At 40.2% G+C, this 14,807-nt stretch overlaps 1 protein-coding gene and 1 pseudogene across 3 annotated transcripts in view; both read right to left on the bottom strand.

The window, feature by feature from the left end:
* Positions 1–14,807, bottom strand: part of KCNG4 (potassium voltage-gated channel modifier subfamily G member 4) — a 172,536-nt gene that overhangs the window by 104,777 nt on the left and 52,952 nt on the right. The window lies entirely within an intron of this gene.
* LOC138267626 (retinal rod rhodopsin-sensitive cGMP 3',5'-cyclic phosphodiesterase subunit delta pseudogene) lies at positions 8,772–9,223 on the bottom strand (annotated as a pseudogene).

Raw genomic sequence — 14,807 nt, 5'->3', positions numbered from 1 at the left:
TCAAACAAAATCAGGGAGAAGAACTTTCTCCCTATCTGATTGAGTGCTTTCTTCCCATAATATTTACTCTGTTTCTATCCCTTTCTGCATTCTCAAACAACTGGAAGTTACACACAGTTCATTACAAAATGCTATCTATACAAGAGCTGTGCCTTTTAGGACCCACCAGACTAAGAAGATGCAGTGGTATATTGTAAGGATTCTTTGTATAAACAAAAAGGTAGAATCCTTGCTTAATACGATGTTTGCATTGTCACAAAGTTTACATACACCTGGATCTTTTTTTCTTCTCTTTCTGAAACATTTCACCTTTGGTTGTTGTCTATTTGAGTCGATATATACAATACAGTTCCTGGTGCTTAAACCTACCAATTTTCAAAATTTCTGAATCCCAAACACAGTACAGAAAGAACTGAACTGGAACAAACTTTGAATAAACTATGAACTCTAGATGCAGAGTAGACAGTTTTCAAAACTGTAACAATGGTGAGAGATACCGGTTTGAGGTATACCTATGTGCATGATAACATATGGATTTAGAAGAAAAATGCCACAGATACAGGAGTAATAACTCCTGTATTTTGAGACCATGAGGCACTCAGTTTATTAACATAAATTAATCACAGCCTCTTTGTTGGCTGTATGGGACTTATTAAATGGAGTTTAAGTCCAATGGTCTTGGCTTGGATTCCACAGCTGTGAACATGACAGGTGAACAATGTTTCCAGATGGAGCTTTTTAGCTTTAGCCTCAAACCTCACGTAAATACAGCATATTCAGTGTCAAAAACAAAAAACAGTCACCTTCTTACATATTTGAATTACATGGAGAATCAACTTCAACCTAGTGAAGAACTAAAGAGGATTCATTCACATTAAACAACTTCTCTGGAAAAAGGAAAAAAACGAGCACATAAAAAGAGAATCCTCTATATATTTTTTTAACTTAGAGTGAAAATAAAATAATTATCCCTTTGTTAATTTCTTTGACAGGTGAAAATAATGAAAATCCCTGAAAATTTGACTTAATCTGGAACACATTTTTTACAATTTTATCACCTTTATCATGTACATCACATTTCTTCAATTGAGAAAAATTATTACAGGTAACTGAGAAGTTGTGAGCATTATGTTCAACTTAACCTTTTGTGATAAGTGTGAATTATGGGATTCTAATGATGTCTTTGCTAATCTGAGCGACAGCACTTAGGAGCAAATGTAATAGGACATTTCAGTTTTCAGAGGGTGCAACATTTAATTAAAGCTGGGTTTGTGGAGTTAATAGCATGATTTCCAGGAAGAACAATATATATGCAAATCACCTCAGCTGAAGTTCATTATATGTAAATTCACTTTGTAAATATCCGTTGTGAATATCTTTAAAACCAGACTTTCCTGTTTGGTGTGTAGACAATCCAAGGTATTTATTGCCATTATAATTAAACTGAAAATCAGGAATGTAACTATGATCAAATGTAAAGGTTTTCAATTGTTAACACATTATGGAAAAGGTACAATGCATTTCTTCAAATAATGAAACTAAAAACTATCTTTAGAATTGTTCACATAAGTCACTATTCTTTCTTTAAAAGCATGCATTGAGTTTGCATTTTTTAAAGTCACACAACCCTGAGTTATTTTACCTTAGGGCATATATATAACATTAAAGTAAGAATGGAGTAATTTGACTGAGGAGGAACATTTGATTGACCTCAGGGCAAGACTATCAAAAAAGAACCACCAAAGAGGTGTCCATTTGTCATGACAATGACCGTGTTAAGTGGATATTACCAATCCATAATAATTACCAAATATATATGAGTTAAAACTCATTATAGAACAAGCAAATTAATGAAAATATGGCATTGTAAAAACACAGAAATATCAATAAAAACATGTTACTTTCTCAGAGAATTTTTGGATTCTCATCTCTTTGAATTTCACCTCAAATATGACTTCCTAGAATATGAAATCATTAAGGGAATACATTAACAAGCAGAAAAAATATTTATGGCAAGATTTCAAAATCTTTCTGGTTTATTCAACTGATAAAAATATAAATCTCAAGATCATTATGTCAAGTTGGCACAACAAAATTTGGAATAGTATTAGATTTTGAATAAAAGTGAAGTGGTATGTGCCACAAAAAAAACTCAAGCCTGCAGTTCTCACCGACAGATTTACAGAAGATTGACAAGTTATTCTCAGATTTTCTTCCTTGGACTTGGAACTAGCACTATCATTGCATGGACTACTGTGATACTGAGGCAGGTAGAAACAGAAGTATGTGCCTGAGTCAAGATTGATATGCAGAAACCAAATTTGATGTTCTCTCTAAACACATTTTGGCAGGTCAAGTCTGGTGGCAATTGTGCGGGAGAAAACAATCTGAGTTTCACAATCTCAGAAGATGGGGAAAACATGCAGTATTAGTGCACCATTCTCGATTTTAACCTGTAGAGCTTGGAATCATGTAGGAATAATGCACCAAGAAAACCCAAACCATGCAATATCAGTAACTCCACAGGCATTGTGGACCTCGAACTGAGTGCCTATGTGAATGATCAGAATGTCAGAAAGAACGCCATAGATTACTAATTAAACATAGTATGGACATGGAACAAAAACTATCCAACAAAGATTGTTATTAAAACAGCAGTTTGTCACCACAATCTAGTCACAAGGATGTACACACTTTGCCATGCTCCTTAACTTGTAAAAATTAAAAGAGAAGATTCTGCGGCATAGAAACTACCTTCACATTTAATTGAGCAACTATATATCAAAGAAACTTGTGGACAGTAAAAACAAAAACACAAGACCAGCCATCTATTTCAGTTTTTTTTTTGTATTTGGAGGTGAGATTTATGTTAGAGAGATAGGCACTGAGGCCCTAATTACAAGTTTGGTAGTCAGAAAAGACTGCCTGCCAAACTCCCGTGGTCAGGAGACCGTCAGTGAGGTCTCCTTCCCACCAGCCCTATTTTGATTTTCCTACTGGGTCAGTGGACAGAAACTGAAACGCACAACAACATTGATGCCTGTGGTAATGATGTTGTGTGTCGGGTGCACCACTACTTGTCATGCAAATCAATGTCGGCAAAGCAGACAGTGATTTGCTTGACGGGGCTGGCCATGGGGTCCCCCGCACTGCCCATGCCAAGTGCATGGGCAGTTCGGGGACACTCTGTCTCTGCCAGCCTTTACATGGCAGTGAAACTGCCATGTAAACACCGACGGAGAGAGGAATCGTAATCTCCAGGCAGCGCTGCTTGCTGCACTGTCCTGGCGGATTGGGACCAAAGGCACTGCCAGGCCGTCAGGCAGCCGAAAAGTGGCGATGCCGGCGGTCCGACCGTGGCGTCATAATGTTGCGATCGGACCACCACTTTGGGGGCAGTCCAACCGCAACTGTGACCCTGGGTCTTGTGAAGAAAGCGATATAGCAAAAAAGGCATTACATATTCAGATGAGAATCTTGTAACAAACGTATCGGACTACACAATATCTTCCTATAAGGAGAGAGTGTTACAAAACAGTACTGCACACAACAGCATTACCTTATTTAAAAAAAATATATATCATTTTATGCATGTATTAAAGTTATAACCAAGTATTTCTTTTCTACTTTGGAAATTGCACATAACACAACAGTGTTCCATAAGGAAGGGAAATTTATAATAAACGTTTATCTGGATACCTCATAAATATACAAAAAATTTGACTTTTTGAGAATTTGGTTCTCTCAGAAATGTTTTTAAAAAATTATTAACTGAATGCAAATACATTAATTGTGTCAAAAAAACCAATCTACTTTCAGGGAACAAACATCTTATCTTATCTGCCAAACTTTACATTAAACCTGTAAACTCTAGTACAAGAGATGTTACAACATTGTACATGATGATCCCATATTTGGGGGGATTGGAAGCAGTAGAACTGGAATTAATGAACAGTGAAATTAAAAATGTGACTTATGTATTCTTAATGCAACTTTAATATTTTTTGCTACAACTAATTCCAAACTAGTGTGCATTATGGAATCTTGATGCAACTTTTATATTTTATAATGCAACTATTCCCAAAACTAAGATATGTATGTTTTTTCAACTAACTGGGACTTCAAAAGTGTTGTAGTGCAGTGCCAGCCTATGCTAATACTTTTATGATACATATTGAAAAGCTGTACATATTAGACAAGGGTTCACCAACCTTTTATGTAATAAGAGCTACTTTTGCTCCATGAAAATCATCCTTAGCCACTAATATTGTTAGAATTGTAATTGTGACCACATTAGACAAGATTGCATTAGTATCCACCATATGTAAGAATACAAGCAGGGATCACCTCAGTTCAACAGGAATGTTTCCCTGTAGTAATGCTTTGTCAATGAGGAATGTCCCTATGTGGGTAATACCAGTTTTCTCCAAACATCAGTTTATGAGATCTGAAAATACACACATTTTCATCTTGATCAAACACTTTTCAATTTTTGTATACACATAATAATTCAACTAGGAAAGAGCTTCTAAAGTAGTATGCTGAGCTCTACTCAGAAGAGCTACTTACAGGTAGGTAGAGAGTGACCAGTAGCTTTCAAGCTACTGGCAGGAGAGGCCTGTATCATACAATAAAGTCTTAAAAGTTGGTTTAAAGTCATATTTAGATACATTGAGGAACTATTCATTTTCTTGGTAGATCCAACAGACTTTGTGACACAGAATATCAATACCTTAAATTGCAGACATGATCACATACATTGCTCATTTACCATAGGATGATCATTCACTATTTGAATATAACAGGAAGACTCATACAACTATGCATATTCTCCATTACTGTTGAAAAAGACATTGTATTAGAAGAAGCAGAATTGAAAGAGAGCAAGAAATGAAGTGTCAATAGTTCAGGAATAGAGCATAACTTGACGAAATCACAAGGAAACCATGATATCAGTTAGACAACTCACAAGAGAAGCAGAGGGAAGCCTAAAGAGAAGCAGAAACATCTCACTATAGTTTTCACATATCTGCATGTGTTACAAATTACACAGGTTAAACATAGCCATAGAAGCAATCAGAATTTAATACCCATTTATCAAGAATTAAACAATATTGTGAGAGCTTAATCAATCTTCACATATAGAATGAATGGAAATGTTAAAGAAATTTTGATTCTGACAAAATACCTATGTTTTGGAGCACACAAGTGATCTTCAAGAAACAAAAGCAGAACATGAACCCTTGTTTAAATTGCAGATATTGTTCCACATAAAAGGGGGAAAGATAGTTTTAAAGATGTTTTATTAATGGTACAGTATTGCATTAATTACACGAAGTGTCAGTATGGAACTTGATAATGTCCAGAAAAACAAAGCTTAAATATATGGTCATGAGAGTAGCGTTTGACAAAAATAATTAAAGTCGCCATTAGCAGCACACTTTGAAGAAATTAAGTATTGTATTAAATTAATATGGTTTCAAATCACAGAGACTGTCACATCATTTTGCATGGTAAAACAAAGAATTCTGGACCTGAATGTTATTAAATACTGGAATAATATCAAATGGTCTTTTGAATGAAACTTCAGAAAATTAAAGTACTTGACTGGGAAGGAAACAGAATTGTAGGGCAAGGTGGGTGGTCTAATTAGGAACATTTGGACATTTTCGATGATATACAGGGGTAATGATGTTTGTCATCAAAGGTATGGTTTGGTTAATAAACAGAGACACTTTATTCAAAAATTGATTGGAGTTCAGGTTATGGTAGTTAACAAAAACAAATGGTGGCTAGTGTTAATTGAGATCTACATAGACAAAGAAACACATTGTTAACAGCCTTCTTAGCATATTTTTACAGGATATGAATATATCTGTACTTTTTTATTCCAATGTAATGCCAAAACACAAAATACATAAATTGTTTTCTTGTAAAAAAAGATATTTTCAATATTACACGGAAAATTGACAGAACACAAGTATTCAGAAAACAATAACAAAAGAGTAATCAGAATTGAAAAACAATGTTTACAGATTGGATTAAAGGTTTATAAATTTTGGACTGCATAGTCCACTGAACTTTTGATATATCTGGTTTCATGCCTATACAGCAAACGATATACCAAGAGTACCCTATTTACCATACAAAAGAGAACATATAAGAGAATCAATAAGGGCCTGATTTGAAGTTTGGTGGAGGGGTTACTCTGTCACAACGATGATGGATATCCCGTCTGCCAAAATATAAATCCCATTATATCTATGGAATTTATATTTCAGTGGATGAGATATCTGTCACCATTGTGATGGAGTAACCCCTCCGTCAAACTCTAAATCAGGCTCACTAAGACTCCACTTGCAAGACAGGCAAACATTTTATGAATATGCATTATAGTGATTGTACAGTTATTAAATATGTGGGGATTGATTGTGTAAATGAAAATCCAAAAGAAGGTATCAGTGCTCTGTTCCCCTGACAGGATGGCCATCTGGGCAGTGCCCATGAGCTTACTTATCTTCAAAGAGGCCTACCATGTCACAGGCAGATGTAGCTAACACCTAGTCCTGCCCCCTCTTTAGACTTATTAGCCGCCTAGTCACCAATCCCAGTGGGATAGGAGCTGCCCCCAGAACTGGTTTCAAGTGGTCACAGAGAAGGGTTTGTTCATTTCCCTGGCTACACCTTTAGGGTCGGCACAGGAGCTCTGCACAAGCAAATAAAGCTTGCCATCTTGGTTTTAGGTTGCAAGGGGCACTGTGGGATAGTTTGCAATAGGGAAAACAAGACAGGGACAGGGACTGCTACAAATGTAGGCAGAGTTACCCCGAGGAAACTTTTTCCCTATTGATTAGGGATGGGTCGGGAAGTGAAACTCCAGGGGTCAGTTTGCCGACCGCCTGGTAATCTACAGGGACGCAAAAACTGCAAATAAAAACCTTTCCTGGACAGGCCCAACTGACCAGTTTAAACAGGACATGCCCTGGACCATGCTGGTGGCTTCTGTTGGAGTGAGTTCTGATCCCAAAGATCAGTTCTTAATGCCTTGGAGATCCTAGCTGGTGTAAGAATGCAATCCTCCTGCCTAACCCTAAAAGCTAGGACTTAGAAACCTTTTGCTAAATGTTTGTTGAAGAGTCTTTATGGGACCAGGACCAAGCTGTCAGCCAATCGGCCAAGGGTCCATTTCTAGTGGGATTGCCTTTGCTGCTGCTGTTGTCTCTGCAGCAACAAATCCGGTTCAGTGGGCCCAATGTCAACCAGCATCCAACAACATCAAACACTCTAGGGTTATAGCTTGCAGCCTTGACCAGCTGAGGAAATCCAACTTTCAGAAAAGAATCCAAGTCTGAAATTAGAAATCTTCACAAGGCCAGAAGCTGGGCAGCATCTGACTGATTTTTGTTTAAGGTTTTAAATAATTTTATTAGATAAGGTACTAGCATACAGACTAGATATTTTTGTTCTTATAAACGATAGGGAATGTATTGTGTGAAAAGAGACATAATGAAATATCAAAAGAGAAATACATGGAGATAACTAAAACTTACAGAAACATTAACATGTAGATGTGGGAATTGGTCTGAGCGTGTCCACAATTATGAGCATTCAGGGACAACCAGAGGTTGTAGTCGATGTACACAGGTACAAGGACGTAACCTCACATATATCCATGGCTGACAAGATAGTCATTCTCTGATCTTAGGCAAATGCCTTCATTCATCTTTATCACTTAGTGGGGGAAAGATATGACAGGGCTCTATACTCATGACATGCTGGCATTACTGATGTTTGAGAAGGGACTAAAATAGTCACCTTGATGGATGCCGCAGTGCTAAGTAGTATCACTTGGGCAAATTACAGTGAAGCAAGCTTTCTCTTTTGTTCTCTTTTGTTCTCTTTTCCTCAAGAGGTGGCACACATTTTGAAATATGAGAACATTGATTATTGTTCTGGACCATGCTGCCAGACACCATGGATGCCACACAGATTTCTGTCCACTTATCCTCTCAGACCCGCTCAGTTTTTGGCCAAATATGCAATGCACAAACTACTGAATAACAAAAAATATTGAACCTTTCACATTTTTTCAACTTTGGAACATTTTATTTCTAAAACCTTTAATGAACCTCAGCTGGTACAATGTGGACATCAAAGTCACCCTCTTTGCTTTTAAAGTTGCACCTGTTCCCTTACATACAGTTCAACTACTCAGCAAAGCTAATGCTCTGGATGTGTTCCTATGAAGAGCCCCCTCCTTCCTCACCTGACTCTGCATAAAGTCTCCATATTCTAAGCATTGCCCACAGTGGTTCTACAATCCATTGTACACACAGAGATGTTAGATGCTGGACTAAAGACCCCTTTCAGTCCTAATTTGATGCTGATGGGCTCGCCTCCACAAACCAGTACCTGCACTTCTTGTACCAACAGACCACCGACCTGGCATGGCAAGCACACTACTCTTGTACCCATTTCGTAGGTCTTCCCCAAACCACCCTGGAGATTCGGGAAGCAGAGTCAAAATAGAAACATGTAGAAATAACTTTGTGTTAACATTTCAAGCAAACCACCAGGGTCGTCTCTTCTCTATTAAGTTTTTGCTGTTTGGACAAGTACTCCATATCCAATGCCAGGATGCCAGAATAGTCCTGGCAAGCTCAAAGGAAACACATTTTGCTTGTGAGTCGAGGGCTTGTCTCTTTATGGAGTGGAAACTACAGCTGCAAACATTAGGATTGAGCCAAACCGGGAAAAACAAAGTCCTTTTTCCTTCAAACATAGAAAAGTCTCACCCTGGAAGTGCTTACAAGCAAGTCGCCGTCGAAGAACTTGGTTTCTATGATAACGTTACCAGTTAAAACATTGGCTGCATCATTTGAGACTCTGGTGCAGCATCTATCAAGGACTGCCAGGTGTTCATAGAATTGGGTATTACAAAGCCAAACTCAAAGAACCACTCTTCTAGATACTCCCTCGAAAAACACTTTCTGTTCAAGGTGGAATTCTTCCATCTGCTCCGCTGATGAGAAGTTTAGCTCCCGGGATACAGCCTTGCACTTCAGTATTTTCTTGGGAACACAAGCTTTTGTTCAACTCCTGGGACCGACAGGTCTTCTGTTCCTTGCCAGGGTATTTTCCCAGTCTCAGCATCCCATAGGTCCATCCAGTTTAGTTTAAAGTTCTTCAGTATCTCCATGGCTCTCTCCTCCTTCGAAGACATTTCACAATGGTCTCTTTCTTGTTCCCCGCTTCCAGAGGCAGTGTATCAGCAGGCAGGCTTATTGGCTGACAGCTTGGTCCTGGTCCCATAAAGACTCTTCAGCAAAAATGTAGCAAAAGGTTTCGAAGTCCTAGCTTTTAGGGTTAGGCAGGAGGTTTGCAGTAGGATCCCCCGTATTAGGGGAGACCAGGGCTCACAGCCAGCTGGGAACAGGTGGAGGCCTACCGAGAATGGCTGCTGTAATCCAGATTGTCAGTAAGAAGTGGGGAGCATGACATCCTAGGGACGGCAGGGAGGAACCGTGCAGTCTGCAAGCGAGCTGCAGAGGGGGTGACCCCCAAAGCAAGCAGTCAGCAGGGGGTCACGGGCAACAACCAAGGGTGGTAAGGACTGTGCAGTGAGAGGTGATTAGAGATGGATGCAGAGTATTTAAGGGTAGAATGAGTGCCTGACTGTAAGCTGTAAACATACGGAGGAGTAACGGATGGGCATGCATACAGTGATATCTAGGGGTCTGTTGAGAAGGTACTGATGAAGGGGGCTACTGCTCAGTTATGGGGCTGCAGGTGGCTGGTCAGTTGGGATCTGAATGTAAGGGGGTTACTACTCGGTTAGGGGGCTGCAGGTGGCTGGTCAGTTGGAACCTGAATATAAGGGGGCTACTGCTCAGTTAGTGGGCTGCAGGTGACTGGTCAGTTGGGATGTGAATATAAGGGGCTACTGCTCGGTTAGGGGGTGCATGTGGCTGGTCAGGTGGGATCTGAATATAAGGGGCTTTTGCTTGAGTAGGGGGTGCAGGTGGCTGGTCAGTTGGGATCTGAATATAAGGGGTACAGCTAGTCGGTTAGGGGCTGCAGGTGACTGGTGAGTTGGGGGTCTCAATGTAAAGGGCTACTGCTCGGTTAGGGAGCTGCAAGTGACTGGTCAGGGGGAGTCTGAATTTGAAGGGCGGCTGCTGCCTGGCTGCAACGTGGAGAGGGACAATTTGCCAGAGAGGGTCGGAGTGGAGAGCTGCCTATCTGCAGGAGGAGAGCTGTTTTCAGCAGAGAATAAGAGGGGCTGTCCGCGGGGAGGAGATGAGGGCTGGCAGCCAGTCAACAGGGTCAGCGGCACAGACCGCATCAGAGGGAGTCTGGGGAACATGGGACGCTGCCTGTCAGCACTGGGAGGTGTCATGTCCCAATGTAAACTGTGAAAGGCGCGGTTCCGCATAACATGGGGCGAAGGCTCCCTCCGACAGCAGACGGGTACTCCCCACGCCCTGTTGCGCCCAAGTCAACGCAGCAGCAGCTTTACCTGCTTAGAGAATTTCCCACCTTTGTTGATGACTTCACAGAGACCTCACCCTTTGCCAACCTGTCATTGACAAGCCCATCTTTGGATCCGTCTTGCATCCTTACCCCACTGAGAACTCTCCCTTCCTGAAAATGTTCTAATTGCAAAGCTAACTCTTTCACCGGGATCAACAAGGTCCTCGTATCTGACCCACACTCCATTGTGGTCAGCTTTAAAACTTACCCTCATTCTGGTCTGGTGCGATTCAGTTGCCCAGCAGTTGACACTTTGCCCTTTTTAGAGCTATTTTTATTTCAAACTTTTCAAAATCATATCTCTGGTTCCCCTTATTGGACTTTTGGTGCAATTTTGTTAATTCAAATATTCTTTATTTTTATAAATTGGGTTTTTTATTGTGTTGTGTTTTCGAATTTGTAACTGTTTGGTACTCATAAATGCTTTGCACATTTTCTTTAGTTAAACCTGTCTACAATAGCTGTTAAGGTTTAAATCACTGAAGCCTTTACTAAATCTAACAGGAATGGTAACATTATTACTTATACGTGTATAAATAGTCGGGCTGTTATGCAGGGTTGAGTACGTTTTCTTTCCAAAGTGACTATATCTGTCATAAGAAGAGCCAACATGGAGAAAACATTTCAGAAGATAATTCACAAATGTTAGTCAATGTTGCAAGAATTCCACATTACATGGAGCACTCGAGATCCCTCTTCAAGGGGGGGTTACACTCTCAGTGTCCACATAGTACTCTTGCTACTATGCCCAGGGTTTAACATCAGAAAGTATGGTATACTCTACTTAACTTCTCTGAAGACCTGCCCTCATTTTCATAGTAGTTCTACATTGAGTTACACATCATCACACATGATGGTGGACCTGTCACTCTAGATATGGTGGCTGATCTAACACAGTGTTTGGCAAAGTCAGCTATGGACCATGGCTGAACTAATGGCACAGCTTGTGCTATCTCCACTGATGGATTATTAGAAGGTTAGACTACACTGAGGGGACAATTACAAAGACTGTTATGAGTATGTGTAGGAGAACTACTCTAGCAGTACCTTCACATGCTCATGAATCCATTTCACCTACAGGTGTAAATCTATGTCTATGTCAGTCCTATGATGTGTGAAATTCTCTGCCGAGAATTCGGAGACCTAGGCACACTTAGTCCTACATTTTAGGTACAAATAAGCCAGGAGCAAAAGATAGTTGCCTTAAAACGTGCAATATTTATTACAAAGTGGGGGGGGGGAATAATGAAGGCAGGGTACATGGAGGGAAATGTAGATGCAAAAACACATCTAAAAATGGTAGTTCACCAAAGTTATATCCATGTCTACTCCAATAGGTCTACAGACCAAACAGGTTCAAATCCATTCTAGCCAAACCTTCGAGTAAGGCAGCAACTACACAGGGCTATTTACTTTAAGGGAATCACATAGAAATCAGAAGATGCATGGAAAAGCATGACCAGCACAAAGCCCAACACAACAAATAAATTAAACTAAAGTAAAATGGGATTCATTAAATGGCAATACAACTCGTATTGAGGGCCTAAGTATTTGAAACATCCTAACCTGACAGTTCGAAAATATAGCATACACTTTAAATGTAAAGGCTTGGGGCTTTATTTCGTGTACTGTATGGAGTAAACCTGTTGCTGGCACTTTTGCACCAGTGCTAGTGCTATGCTAGCTGTCATTTGCATAGAACGGCTGGTGCATTTACTACATTTTGCATTAATTACTTCAAGGTGACCTTTTCTCACTGTAAGTGCAGATTTATTTTTGCGAAGATCCGTTGTTGCAAGTAACGATACAAACATACCTGACATTAGTCAGTGCAATCAAATGGTAAATTGGCTTCTAGTCATAGGACTATTGCATTAATTTTAATAAAGGGTGTTGTACGATCACCTTTTATTTTCTTGTGTACTCATATCTTCCGGAGAGTGCTCTGGTATTCCTTTGCCTGAAATTGTTACCACACTTCAGCTCACTTTCCTCTAGGGCACTCAAGAGCCCAAGTATATTTGCACTGACACTGTCAGAAACCGTAATGTGTTTTGCTGCAGGTGATATGACTACATTTGGGTCAGATGTACGGTGACAGCGGCTTTGGCTGATCTGTAATGCATCCGAGAGCCCGAGGACGTACTGCAGCTGATGGCCTTGGGAAATCTCAGTTCCTTCAGGGTCGGATTGGGACAGGACATAGCACCGAAACAAAAGCGCCCCCCAACAGGTTGCTTACCCAATCAGATAATTAAAAAAGTGTCCCACACTTGCAAATTGGGGCAGTTTGGAATTTATAAAGACGCGCTAATTAGGAGTTTTGCAAAGTATTGGAGACTGCGTGCATTTGTGCTTGTTACAGGCAATGGTTGTAGTAATATCAGAAAAATCAGCACTATCAACTGCCCCACCAGACCATCAAATAGGCCACAAACATACAAAGGTCAGGCCCACACACTGACCTGTCCGCTCAGAACTTGTGGCACTGCCAGATGGTCTTACAAGGCAGTCCGTCCCTGACTACAAGAACTAAGCAGAAACGCTTAACATTGCAAAAGATCTGTCAGGCGTTGGCTGCACAAATAATAAACCACAACTCCCAGAGTTTGAAAAACAACTGTTTGAAAACACCATTTTAGATAGCACAGCCGTGATGATGTGATTTATGAAGAAGACGAACAATGTATTTACTGTACATATAGGGATTTGAAAGGATGAAAAAATCAAGGTAGCAGATCCATAAATCCTAAGAGAAAAAAGTAATTTCACAAGAAATTAATCCAAAATCAATAGAAGTATCGTCGTTTGACTAATCAGCATTTACACTCAGACTCTTGGGTCCATATTTAAAGCAGACCCACATTTTGCCTAGTTTTCTACATTTTTAAAATTCCCAAAGCCTTCAAGCACACTCTATAGAAATCTACCTAATTCGTGGATTTCCAGAGAGACATTTTTCCCTAATCTGCAAGTCTAGAGTTATGGTGGAATCTCTGTTTGCATGTTGTGTCATGCATGTGAAGTGGGCAGAGGACACAGACAGCGACGTGTTGCTAGTCTTTTCTGTACTGTTAGTGCCTTCTCTGATACAATTATTCCTCTACTTCTGGGGGAGCTTGTCCAATTCATGTAATTACCGTGATGCCTTTAGATGAAATTCCTGCTCCTTCGCCCACATCCTAACCAGTACCTTGTACAGGAAGTGAGGTCCACTGTCCAAGCCGAGGACCTGGAAGATTCACAGCCAGGACCTTGTGTCTTCCTCATGACATAACATCTTCCACCTTCCTAAAGAAAGACATTATGATATCCTCCACCACTTGAGAAAACCCATTGATGTATCTCCATTAATCTGGCCTTGCAAACTTAGAGTTCACTGAGTCATTCAAGCTACTCCTATCACTGGGTAGAGGGTGATGTCCAGCTTCTTGTGTGGCTCCAGCAACTATGACATACTGGGTTATGGAAATAGTTGGTGTTTTCAACACTTGAAATATGATGCATTTCTCACAGGATGGAAGATTCTCTCTGAATCTGATCTCATTTGTCGTGGTTGCGAAAAGGGAGGTTTACTTGACCTTGGTGCACCTAGTGATTCTTTTCATCCAAAGGATTTGGTGAAGTGCTCTCTCGATTTGATGTGTCTTTGGGCAGGTTCTTCCTCATTGTTGTCTAACAGCTGCTGTTGGTGTTGTTAATAGGTGTTTCTTGTTCTTTACCTTTGGGTTATGTGGCCTTATCTCTGTTACTGCCTTGTGAGATCAACCACCACTTCTGAGTTTTTTCCTCAGAGTGTCGTTGTGTCAACAGATCTTATTTGACTTGTTTTCTCCTGTATCCTTCTGGGGATGACACTGTCTGTGCCACGTTTATGGAATAGACTGCCGTTTTCACCTGATCAGAAGTTTCTGTGAGGGAGTGACACTCACTGTGACACCCTAAGGACTACTGCTAATGAGAGCTATTTTGGAGGAGCCCCCATTGCTTGGTTATTGAACTACAACCCTCGTTTACCTTCAATTGAGTTGTATCCTGTTCGTGAGCATATTGATGGCACAATGTTGCAGCAGATTTTCTAACCTTGCAGCGAAAGCTGCTAAGGATTCAGCCAGCTCCTGGCATGCTGAGTTGAAAATGTGGAGTTCCTAATTCACATTTCTTTTAGGTTTAAGGTTTGTGCGCAGTGCTTCTTAAAGTTTTTTCTATGTCACGACTTTCTTTTAGAGAATATTCTGATCAAGCATCAGCAGCCATGCCCCACTGGATATGTC

This window comes from Pleurodeles waltl, chromosome 12 (assembly GCF_031143425.1).
Source record: "Pleurodeles waltl isolate 20211129_DDA chromosome 12, aPleWal1.hap1.20221129, whole genome shotgun sequence".
NCBI classification, from domain to species: Eukaryota; Metazoa; Chordata; class Amphibia; order Caudata; family Salamandridae; genus Pleurodeles; species Pleurodeles waltl.
This window is presented reverse-complemented; position numbering and strand designations above follow the sequence as displayed.